The 13310-nt window shown below is 41.3% G+C and overlaps 1 protein-coding gene across 1 annotated transcript in view; it reads right to left on the bottom strand.

Annotated features, from left to right (window-relative positions):
• MICAL2 (microtubule associated monooxygenase, calponin and LIM domain containing 2) overlaps nt 1-13310 on the bottom strand; it is a 266678-nt gene that overhangs the window by 13484 nt on the left and 239884 nt on the right. The window lies entirely within an intron of this gene.

Consider the following 13310-nt stretch of genomic DNA (forward strand, 5'->3'; position numbering starts at 1 on the left):
ATTGTACTTTGCAATAGAGAGCCACAGAACCAGGTGTCTCTCACACAGCTCCTTGTCTGGTACACCAGCCAGACAGCAGGAATTCTCTCACTGTCTCCGTCTTTTTCTCTGTCTCTGTCTCTGTCTCTCTGTGTCTCTCTGTCTCCCTCCCTCTCTGTCTCTGTCTCTTTGTGTCTCTCTGTCTCCCTCCCTCTCTGTCTCTGTCTCTGTCTCTGTCTCTGTCTCTCAGGATGCTGGATTTTGAGGCAGAGAAACTGGGATCACACCCTAACCTGTACAGTCTCATCCATTCTACTACATTCAACACTATTGCTAGATAGCTGTTGCTGTTGTTAGTCCTTCATTCTCAAAGAGGACTTGGATTTAAGTGAGGGAGTCTTCACTTACCTCCTGGACAAGTCACTTAGCCACTCTGTGACTCAGTTTCCTCATCTGTAAAATGGGGATAATGATAGTAACTACCTCCCAGGGTGGTTGTGAGGATAAAATGAGATGCCATCTGTAAGGCACTTTATATATTTTAAAGTGCCAGCTATTCTTATTAGTCCAGTTTGACTATTATTAGTTGATTTTACTTGGTCCTTTACTATTTCACTTGGTCCTCACAACAAGGTCCTCAAAACCTGTGAGGTAGGTGCTGTTATTATCCCAATTTTACAAATGAAGAAACCTAGGCTGAGTAGGTTTAAGTTTCATTGTTACCTTCCTGAAACAATCTGGTAGAGCATTTTAAAGGTGCAACCAACCCTTCCAAGCTACAAGAAGCCTTTGGAGAAATTATGGGATGAGTGGGTAGCATCAATAACCAAATTTAACTTTAAGCGATGCATCCAGAGAGCTGTATAGATTGAAAAATGAACATGTCTAATAGGGCTGAAGTGCCACCCTCCAGCATATTCTTAATAACAATTTCTTGTTTCTTATATTATCAGAGTACTTAGGATTGTAAGATTGTTGCTAGATGCTCTCTCCTTCCTCTTTACTTTGTATTCCCTTATCTGTGTACATGATATACCCACCCAGTAGACTAGAAACTCCTTGAGGGCAGGGCTGTTCATTTTTGTCTCTATTCCCAGTATGGAGTAAGCAGCCTTAGACAGAGTAGGCACCTATGCTTTTTACCCAATCTACATTTGTTGCATAATTACTCACTGGCCTCTGTTTCATCCCTTACAATAATATAAACCAACAGAACATAGCTTGTTCCAATTACTTGCTCATCAGGAGCTTTCTGAACAATTACTCAATCACTTATGGTCTATACCCTTCATCTGGTAATAAATCACAAACTATCATTTATGATATACCTCAATTAATCATAGGAGATGCCTGACTGGCAGATAAATTTTTTACCCTTTATAGGCAGGCAACCCATCTCCTTCTATGACCTTTCATGCCAGTACAGATGGTTCAAGTTAACAAAGAACCAGATCCTAGCTTTATATTAAGAAAGACTTTCCAGTAAATAGAGCTGTCAGTCAGTTAATAAACATTTATTAAATGTATCTTGTATGCCAGGCACTGAGCTAAGTGCTGGGGATGGAAAGAAAGAAAGAAAGAAAGAAAGAGAGAGAGAGAGAGAGAGAGAGAGAGAGAGAGAGAGAGAGAAAGGAAGGAAGGAAGGAAGGAAGGAAGGAAGGAAGGAAGGAAGGAAGGAAGGAAGGAAGGAAGGAAGGAAGGAAGGAAGGAAGGAAGGAAGGAAGGAAGGAAGAAAAGAAAGAGAGGGAGGGAGGGAAGAGGAAAGGGAGGAAGGAAGAAATGAACAAATATCTGCTCTCAAAGAAGTAACAGTCTTATGGGGAGAGACAATATCAAATAAGTATGTACAAACAAGATATAAATAGGAGATATTCAGCAGAGGGAAAACACTAGCATTATGGAGGATCAGGATAGGTGACATGCCTTCAGAAGTTATAAGTCCCCCATCTTTGGATATCTTCAAGCAAATTCTTCCATAAACACTTGTCAGGGATTCATTCATTCCATCAACAAGCATTTATTAAATACCCACTTAATGCAAGGCATAGCAATATTTTGTGGAGGCAGCTAGGCAGTGCAATGGTTAAGAGTGCTGGGCTTGGAGTCAGGAAGACTCGAGTTCAAATCCAGCCTCAGACACTTACTAGCTGTGTGACCCTGAGCAAGTCACTTCAGCTCTGTCTGCCTCAGTTTTCTCATCTATAAAACAGGAATAATAAAGGCACTTATCTTCCAGGGTTATTGTGAGGATCAAATGAGATAATATTTGTAAAACTCTTTGAAAACCTAAAAGATCATAGAAATGCTTGCTGTTATTCTTATTTTTGTTTTTAGGGTTTTTGCTTCAAAGAGGTGAATTTGATGACTTCTAGAGTGCCTCCCAACCCTGTGATTTTCTTATTCTGTAGGGCATCTGGTCAGATAATGTGATGATCAGCAATAAGTTTGGGTTCCAAGTTCTGGGCTACCCAATATGCCCACTTTCACTGAAGCACCCTAGTTGGACACTGGCATCCTTGGCATCTCTACAGAAGCAAGTTCATCTGCTCCTCAAAGGAAGATGTTTCCACATTCCACAATTCAATTCAATGAGCATTTATTAAATACCTACAATGTTCTGGGCAAGAAAGAACATGGGATAGTGGATAGAAAACTTGCATTATGATCACAAAGGTCTGGCTCCAGTTCTGCTTCAGATACATACTGGCTGTGCCACCCTGTCAGCCTCTCTACTTAACCTCTAAGACTTTAAATTGTAGAGCAGGTACTGATCTACAGTGCTTGAGTGATTATCCCAACCAGGGAGTTGTTGTTGACAACGAGGAGGAGCATTTCAGTCATGGCCAACTCTTCACCACCCCATTTAGGGTTTTCTTTGCAAAGATACTGGAGTGGTTTGCCATTTCCTTCTCCAGCTCATTTTACAAATGAAACTGAGGCAAACAAGGTTAAGTGACTTGCCCAGGGTCACACAGCTAGTAAATGTCTGAGGCTGAATTTGAACTCAATTCTTCCTGACTCCAAGCCTGCTGCTTCATCTACTGGGTCAAGTAGCTGCCCTACTAAGGGGAGTATCCTATCCTAAAGAAATCACAGGTTTAATTTTTTTAAAATGTTTCAGATTTTCTGTTAGGAGCTGGAAATACAGACCCAAAATCCCCAATAACAAGAAGAACAAAAACTGAAACCTAGAACGGTCCTTGCCCTCAAGGAGCTTACATTACATTATTTCAATTGTATGTGTGTGTATGGGAAAACCACATACCTAGAAAATTAAATAAAAAACATATTGGGGGGTGGGGGGACAGCTAGGTGGCACAGTGGATAAAACACCGGCCCTGAATTCAGAAGTACCTGAGTTCAAATCCGGCCTCAGACACTTGACACTTACTAGCTGTGTGACCCTGGGCAAGTCGCTTAACTCCAATTGCCTTACCCCCCCAAAAGCAAAACCAAAACCAAACCAAACATATAGGCAAGCTAAATTCTAGGGAGCAGTGCACTAGGGAGCAACTGAGGGTATATAGGCGCTGTCCCCTCACAGTGAAGGTGCAAGAATCGGACCTGCCAAGTCAGAATTCGTCTGGCTGAGCTTAGCGGGTGACGGCTTCTCGTTTACCGCTGAATTAAAATGCAGCCCCACTAAAAGAGGTCATAGGAAAGCAACAGTGAGGGCACACTTTGATTAAAGACATTGTCTGGACATAAAAGGTTTTCTGCCTTTTATGTATCACTGCGCACTCTGCGTCCTGCGCTGGTCCCTGGCTTTCCAAGTGGGAGCTGGGATGGCCGCCTCGCCTTCACCTCAGCCCGGTTCATCAGGTATTATTTTCCACCTCGCTCGGCATCTGCAGCAAGTCCTAATTTCGTATCAGATGCAATTTTCTTAATGTACTCTTAACATCTTCACTAATGACCGGGAGAGATATCAAAGTAATAGCTGCCCTAATTCTCGTGGCACAGCAGTCGCCATCCCCCCGCCCCACCACAGGCTGAGTTTCTGATCGCCTTGCCTTTTGTCTGTGGCCCTTCGGTCGGGGGCTCTGCCCATGCGGCCCAGCGCCAGGGCGATTTGATTTGAATTGCCGAGCCACGGTGTGCCCAGTTTTTGATGGTTCTCTACCATCATTACGTGGAGAGTCTCCATTCTCTTCCCCTACTAAGCCAAAGTGATTATGTCTCCTCTAGCCCACCTCTCCCCTCCTCCTCTCACCCCAAGCAATTCAGCTGGTCTGGCCTGGTTTGCTCAATTCTGGTGCATCTCGTGATTCCATTACCCTGAGTCTATGGTTGATGGTTTTTTCCTTCCTTCCCCCCCCTCCCCCACCAAACAAAAGTCCAAAGGGAAAAATGACAAATTTCATCAAATATCCTTTTGTTTTGGTTTATATAATGCTGGGTGACCTGTGTAACTGTTAGACCCCTTGCCTGATTCTTGGAAGAAGGAGGGGAAAGGTGGTATACAGGCAACAGTGGGTTTGAAATCAACAGACTTGGGTTCAAATCTCACCATTGGTGTATTGTTTGACCTTGGTTGAATCATTTCACTTGGATGGGCTTCCATTCTCCTCCTACCTTTAAAATGAAGATGTTGGATTGGAAGATCTACCTCTATGTATGTGTATGTGTGTGTGTGTGTGTGTGTGTGTGTGTGTGTGTGTGTATATGTATATACCACTTCCAGTTCTAAATCCCAGGATACTATTATTTACTCTGAGCAAGAGAAGGTTGAGACCTAAATTACCACATAGCCCTAGTCCCCTGTGCTGTCCCTTCCAATATGGATACAGATGTTATCATACATCAATGATCAAGAATCCTGCCTCACACAAAGTTAATGCTCCTTAAGGGTCCGAAAGTTGATCCAATGATCCTGCAGCTGGAAGATGGATCTCAGACTCCCAGAGTCCTCTGCTGAAGTAACTGCATCTATGTGAGTTCACTTTTCCATCTTGACCAAATTGAACTTGGTCTTACTTCCCATTAGAACAGAGATTTGGAACTGGCGGGGACCTTAAAAGTTATCTGTTTTACAGATAAAGAAACTGAAGCACGGAGGTTGATATGCCCTACATCACAAAGTAATAATAATTATTATTATAATTATTATTATTATAGCTAGCATTTGTATATCCCTTTAAGGTTTATAAATATAAGATTTGCTTATATGATCTCATTTTATACTCACAATAACCCAGGGAGGGAGGCACTATTATTATCCCCATTTTACAGATGAGGAAATTGAAGCAGACGGAAGTTAAATGACTTCCCCAGTGTCACACAGCTAGTAAGTTTCAGAGGTAGGATTTGAACCCATGACTCATGTCTTTCTGACTCCAAGGGCACCACACTGTGCACTGCACTACTTAGCAGTCTCAAGCAGCAAGTGAGGATTGAGTCAGGAATTGAACCCAGGTCTCCTCTGATTCCAAATCTCTCTTCACTGTGCCACACTATCCCAAACTTTCTCACATCTCTTCTTTCTTTCCTTGCCCCTTGCTTTTAGAGACAGCTGGTGGGGTAGTAGCTAGAATACTAGTCCTGGAATCAGGAAGAACTAAATTCATATCTGGCTTCAGACACTTACTAGCTTTGTGATCCTGGGCAAGTCACTTTACCCTGATTGCCTCAGTTTCCTTATCCATAAAATGAGCAGGAGAAGGAAATGGCAAGCCACTCCATTATCTTTGCCAAGAAAACCCCAAATGAGGTCATGAAGAGTCAGACCAGACTGAAAAATGACCAAACAACAAAAAGACTTCTTTGCTACCTCATAGATAGAACCTATATTTTACAGAGACCAAATTAAGAGGTGGAGAAATGTTCAGATTAGGTCAAACACATTGGACTCCATGGAACATTATGTCCCACCCAGGATAAACTGATCACCTGAAATCTCATCAGACTGATTGACTCAGGTTTTGATACTCACTTTCTCAACTCCTTAGTATCCTCTCTTCTCTGATCTGAGGGCTGACTGGCTGGCTGGGTGGGTGGGGCACTAACTTCCTCCCAAAGTCTTCCTTTATAGAGAGCTCTAAACTTTCAGAACTTTCCAGGTAATTCTCTCCTTTCCATCAGTAACTTTGATTTGGTCTCCAAGGAGGTCATGTCCCCAAGCCTCATTACTCCCACCCTCTTTTCAGTTTCCCCCATTAGATTGTAAGCCCTTCGAGGGCAGGGACTGTATTTTGTTTTCCTATATGTATCCCCAGTGCTTAGAACAGTACTTGATGCTTAATTAATGTTAATGGAAGGGAAATGAATTGAGTTGAAGATGGCTAGTTATTAAAATGATAGTATAAACATTCACAAATCCAATTCTACAACCTCCACCACCATCTCAAGAAGGGAAGATAGTAGAATATTATTTCACCCCAAGTAACAGCACATATAAGGAATCCAGAGAAATGTGAAAAGATTTGAAGAACTAAGAGCCAGATCTGGTGGCTCAAGGGCTCAAACCAGTGATCCCCTTCTGCTGGGAAGGTTGGAGTTGGTGGATCTATTGAGCTCAGGATCAGTGAGGTGCTGTAGAGCTGAAGCTGATTGGGTGATGGCACTCAGTCTGGTACCAGTATTGTGAGCCCTTGGGAGCTGAGGGTCAACAGGCTGCCTACGGAAAAGTAAACAGACAGCAATAGGTCAAAGTTTCTACACCAGCTGATGGTGGGAACGGGCCTGTGGCTGTCTTGCCTAGACCAGGAGACCCACTTTTAGGGAAGAAAGAAAGTGAGAATGAGAGAGCAAGCTACAGAGAGAGAGAGAAGAGGGAGGGAAGGAAAGAGAGAGGAAAGGAAGGAGAAAGGGAGGGAGGAAGGGAAGGAAGGAAAAAGGAAGGAAGAGAAAGAAAGAAAGAAAAAAGGGATGAAGGAAGGAAAGAAAAAAGAAAAGGAAAAAAGAGAATTAATGTAGAATCAAGAAAGGAAAGCCAAAAGAAGTTTTATACACACACACACACACACACACACACACACACACAGAGAAAGAGAGAGAGAGAGAGAGAGAGAGAGAGAGAGAGAGAGAGAGAGAGAGAGAGAGAGAGAGGGAGAGAAATGAGAACAATACTAAAACCCAGCTAGACTCAGATGAAATGGCATAAACCAATCTTGGTCCCAGAAGACAGATGGCAAAACACACTTTGTCCTCTTGGAAGAGAAGTGGGGGACTATGGGTATACATTGTTTCATACAGTGTCAGATACTGCCTCTAAGCCATTTTTGCTGAATTGCTTTGCTTTGTCAAAAGGGAGGGTTAAGAGATGGAGGGATATTGAAAAATAGCTATTTTTTTTAAACCACAAGGCCAAATTAATAGAATTTTAAAAATTATCCAGTTATTACTTACATGCAACTGATTACTTGACTAACATCAACACATATTCTATTTTCTTTTTTCTTTCTTTCTTTCTTTTTTTTTTTTTGCAGAGCAATGAGGGTTAAGTGACTTGCCCAAGGTCACACAGCTAGTAAGTGTAAATGTCAGAGGCTGGATTTTAACTCAGGTCCTCCTGAATCCAGGGCCCATGTTTTATCCACTTTGCCACCTAGCTGCCCCCTATTTTTTTCTTTTTATTGATGCCTATTGTTTTTACATCATGTTCATTTCTGAATATATCCCCTCTCCCTCCCTGCCCCCCCTGAAGCCTTTCCTTATAACAAAGTTTTTTAAAAAAAAGAAATAGAAAAAAAAGTGGGTCAACAAGACCAGATAATCCATAAAATGATCTGATTGTAAATATAATCCTCCATACCCATAGTCTACCTTTGCAACAAAGGAAAGTAGTTTAGTACACATTTTCAAAATTGTTTCTATGCTGGTGTTGTTTGGAGACAGGCTTTTATAGGTTGATATACACACTGTGTCAAAAGCCTTTGACTTTAAGGGGCAGCTAGGTGGGCTCAGTAGATAAAGCACTGGCCTTGGATTCAGGAGGACCTGAGTTCAAATCCAGCCTCAGACACTTGACACTTAACTAGCTGTGTGACCTTGGGCAAGTAACTTAATCCTCATTGCCCTGCAAAAAAAACAAACAAAAAATAAAAAATAAAAGCCTTTGACTTTGAGCTATCAAAAGTCACAGTGCATCATTATGGACAACAGTTAGACAACCTGTCAACAAGAATTTATTTAGTATCTACTGTATTTCAGGAACTATGGCAAGCACTGAGAATACAAATACAAGTGCCTTGAACTCAAGGTGCTTTCTTTCTAAGGAGAAGGCAATATACGAAACTAAAAGGGTAGAGGAGACAAAGAGGAAAAGGAGGGACGAAGAAGGAAGGTACCCAAGCTGGTGAAGGGGCATATTGGAGAAATCCAGGGTGCAGTCTAATAAGAAATAGCTGGCTGACCTTAACACTTCCTCAAATGGAAATTGTGGGAGGAGTCATCCAATCAGAGGGAGGGGCCAAAGGGGTGGGGCAGAGGGCACATCCCAGGTGTGAAGTGACAAAAGCCAAGATTTACCAGCTCTTTGTACTCCAATGTTATTGTGGAGATTGTTGTTATCACTATAATATAACTATAATTTGTGGAGCTCAGGAAGTCTTACCACGCTCACCTACAACAGGGACAATCGAGATAGATTTATATGAAACTGTAGGTATAGGGTCATTAAAAACTCATTTGTGCTTTCAGTAGCAGAAATGCTACATAGTTTATTAAATATCCCCCCTCTCTATATTAATATGCCTAGATATCAATGGGAATAGAAAAGCATTCTTTTACTCTCTACCCAGCCCCAAACACAGAGAATAACATAAATCAAGTTGTGAAAATGCAATTACAGGCCGACACTGCCATTCGCCCAGGGGGATTTGACCCAACTCCCAGCTCTGTACTCACATTTGCCTGGCTGAAGTCTTAAGACCAAATTAAAAACATGATAGCTGCAAGAGACATTGGGAAAGATTTTTATAGATGTTGATATAAAATATCAAAACATAATGTTATAGTCACCATGGGACACAAGGTCTGACATTTCCCACTCTGAGAGAGCTTCCAGGTATAGTACATCACTGAATCAAAAGCCTATTCCAATCTAGAACTTAGATAAAGATTGGAGTAATCTAAGAGAACTTTCTTTAAGGTTTTCTCACTCAGATGTCCTTCTCCCAACTGTGGGAATGGTCAGGCCCTACAGAGTCAGCCAAGACCTCTGACCTGTCTTAGCTAAAAAGACTGTAAGTTGCCCACAAAGTTTATAAGATGATAGAATTAGAGTTGGAAGGGATGTTAGCAGTCATCTAGGCCCCAACCTTAAATATTACAGGTGAGAGAAATAAGGCTGACAGAGGCTAACTGAATTGCCAAGGGTCACCTGACTAGTCAGTGTTTGCAGCAAGATTTGAACTCAGGTCTTCTTTAATTCTAAATCTAATCCTCTATCCACTATACCACTTAGTTATCAGGGCAATTACTCTCATTCTGTAGCTGCCCCTCTTCTCAGCTGCACAAATCAAGGGATTCTGGGCAGCAGGATCTAGTGTGGAAGTAAAATAACAGTGCCTACCCATCTTGTTCCATGATGGGCTGTGACAAGAGGAGGCCAGAGGTCCCTACCAATGACCAATCAGTCAAGTGTAGGTCTATGCCAAAGGATGAACAGAGACTAAAAGTCCACCCAGATCCCAGTCCCAGGTCTAGAGCTCCTCCAACCATTTTGCTGCCTCTTGATAGATTTAGCCAACAAGGAAGCAGGCATCTCCTTTGCCCACTCAAAGGGAAATGACAACAAGGGACTCGGACTCAAATTACACAGTTCCTAGAACTTGAATCAAAGTAGCTTCTTTATTCTGTAGAGGACTCCCCAAATTTAAAGGAACAGTGGGCTCAGAGCTTCTTGGTAGATGTTTTATTGTTTTATTATGCACTGCTATTAAATATTGGCTTTATCAGTTTTATACTAATTTGAAAAAATCAAACATACACCACATTGGAGCCTGTTTGTCTGCTTTGGTAGAGAACCAAATCCATTAGACCAAGGTGGTGCTCACTAAAATCCAACATGCTCTAAGTAGGCAAAGTTTCACCAGTTGGTAAGGGCTCAGACTCCCTGGTGAATATGGTTCAGCACCCCCTGGTGGTTCAATGATATTATAATTTAACCAACCTGAGAGTAGTAGGACTCTCTCCTTCTTCAGTCTCAAATACATCTGTGATCTCACAGATTTGCAAGTATTCTCTGGCACTGCAGATCACAATCCAGCAATGTTTACTCACCCATCCTGTGTGACTACTGTTCATGTCTACTTATTATTGATTTTGGACTGGAAGGGATCTTTGAGTTCATCCAGTTCCACCTTGTCATTTTACAGATTAGGAACAAGGTCTTGAAGACGTGAAGAGACTTGCTCAAGGTCACACAGGAAGTAATCAATCAATAAATCAACAAATATTTTTTAGGTGCCTACTATGTGTCTGTGGCACTGTGCTAGGTACTAGGGATAAAAATACAAAGAATGAAAAAAAATTCCCTATTCCCCAAGAATTTACATGACAGAGCTGGGATTTGAACTCAGATCATCTGGTTTCAAATCCAACACATTTTACACTGTATAACAGTTACTGACAGAGCAACTAATATGCGGTGATTATTCCTGGCCAGTCAAAGCAAATATAGGTAATCTACAGCAGAGGTGTCCAATATGTGGCCACCATGATACTCCTGTATGCAGCCTGATCCAGAGTAAAATGTAATTGGGAAACACTTAACAAAATGAATAAAATACAATAGAATATACATAATGTTAATGTATGGTTTTTGAAGTCAATATGTGGCTTGTAGGGAGCCTTATGTATGGTTTAGTGGCCACCTTTTTATTTGAGTTTGACATCACTGGTCTAGAGATGGGGGGGTGGGACATATGGCTGTAGTAGTTATGATACCTATAAGAAACCCTCTGGACCCACAGACTCAAGGGTTGGGGTTTCAAATATGTTTAGAAAACCTTGCCAACTCATAAATTATTATCATAAAATTATAATAACTGGCATCACTTAAAAGTTTGCAAAGTATTCTTACCAGAACCTCACAAGAGCCCTGAAAGGTAGGCACAAGAGGTATTGTTGTCTACATTTTATGTATGAGAAAACTGAGACTCAGAGAGATTATGACTTGCCCATGGTCCTAAAAGAATTGTCAGAGGCAAGATTTGAACTCATGGCTTTCTGATTCGACCTTGAACTCACTCCAGGCTCACTAGGGCACACCCTCCTTGTTAAAGGCAGACTAACCACCCTTTTTGGCTTGAGACAATCATAAGCTAAAGGGGTTAAATACTGATTAATGCAAAACAGAGATCATACCCCCATGGTAGTCAGAAGAGATGAGAGTACTGAAAATAAAAGAGTTTTGAAAAGAAACCTGATCAATCATTTTAAGAACAAATAATAGGGGGCAGCTAGGTGGTACAGTGGGATAAAGCACTGGCCCTAGATTTCAAATCTGGCCTCAGACACTTGACATGTACTAGCTGTGTGGCCCTGGGCAACTCACTTAACCCTCACTGCCCCACAAAATTAAAAAATAAAAATAAATAAAAAAGAACAAATAATAATCACTGACATGTATATGTGCATCACAATGCATTTTACAAAGCAAAGGAAAGATAGAAAATAATGCCAGGAAAATATTTTGAAAAATACCCAAAAGAGAACAGGAAGAAATTCTGAAGAGGACACATAAGCAGGGCACTTTTGTTACTACTGTGATCAAATGAATATGTAATTTTAAAAACTGTGAAACAGCAGTTTATAGTTTCATAGACAGCCTTCTTTTCTGCTCTTCTTTGTATATTGGAATATTCATGCTTTTTGATGCTTAAGTTCACAATAAAAATAAAATTTATATAAAAATACAAGGAAATAAAGATCACAAAATCACCTAACCTTGGGGCTGAAAAGAATAGCAACAGAGGCAGCTAGGTGGTGCAGTGGATAAAGCACCGGGGCCCTAGATTCAGGAGTACTTGAGTTCAAATCCGGTCTCAGACACTTGACACTTACTAGCTGTGTGACCCTGGGCAAGTCACTTAACCTTCATTGCCCCCCCCCAAAAAAAGAAAAGAAAAGGATAGCAACAGCCTCTTGATTCAAAACCCTCCCCAAACTTAGGGATCCCTGCTATAGCCTCCCTGACAGAGCACTAGTGCCCAGCCACAATGTCTTTCCACTTGTCTAGCATCACATAGCTATACAAAGTGTCTAAGGCTAGATTTGAACTCACTGCTTTCTGCAGTGAATGAATAGTTGGATGGATGGATGGATGGATGGATGGATGGATGGATGGATGGATGGATGGATGGATGGATGAAAGAATAAATGATAGATGCTCATCCAGGCTCCTCCATGACTGGTAACTCTCAACTTTGAATAGCAACCCTTTTGTTTCTTACACAGCTTGAATTATTAGAAAGTTCTTCCTTACAATAAATTGAAATGTCTCCCTGTCATTTTCACCTATTGCTCCTGGTTGCACCATCTGGGACCAAGAAGAACTAGTCTAATCCCTCTTTTATATAGCAGCCCTTAAAATATTTGTAAACTATTCTCATATCCCTCCTAAGTCTTCAATCACACAGGCTAGACATCTTCAGTGCATTCACCTGCTCTTCATATGACTTAGATTCTAGCCTCTTTATCATCTTGGTTGGCCTTGTCCAAATATCCTTCAATTTGTCAGTATCTCACTTAAAAATATGGCATCCAGAAATGAACAAGATTCTGCAGATGGTGACTCACAAGGGCCAAGTAACATGGCCACCACTCTCCTAGATTCAGCTCAACATTTATTAAGCAACTACTAAAAAGGCAGCTAGGTACAGTAGCCAGAGAGCTGGTCCTGGGGTCAAGAAGTCCTGAGTTCAAATCTGATGGAAGAGATTAAGTGACTTGCTTAAAGTCACAAAAGTAGCAAATGTCTGAGGTTGGCTTTGAAGTCAGGTCTTGACTCCAGGTTCAGAGTGGCTGCCTCCTTAAATCTCTGTGAAGATAACTGGAGGAGGTTTAGGAGATGGTTGGAGGCAGATACCTCCATACAAGAGTGGTTGGTCTGTTTCCTTTTCAGTTTATTCTTCAAAAGGTAAACTATATGATCTTAGCATAGTAAAACTCTGAATTTCGTGAATGCAATAGGTCAAGAACTGAGAGAGGGAAATCAGTATAAGGTGGGAGTTTGTGAATTAGGTACAGAGAGCAGAATTTATGTTTTTAGTATTTTTAAACAATACTCCATTTCATCCATTATATTTATTTCAAACCCATCTAGAAAAGGTTAATCAAATTTCCTTCTCATGTAGGGCTGACTTTGGGGAACACAGGCTATGTGT

Source organism: Dromiciops gliroides, chromosome 6 (genome assembly GCF_019393635.1).
Source record: "Dromiciops gliroides isolate mDroGli1 chromosome 6, mDroGli1.pri, whole genome shotgun sequence".
Lineage (NCBI taxonomy): Eukaryota > Metazoa > Chordata > Mammalia > Microbiotheria > Microbiotheriidae > Dromiciops > Dromiciops gliroides.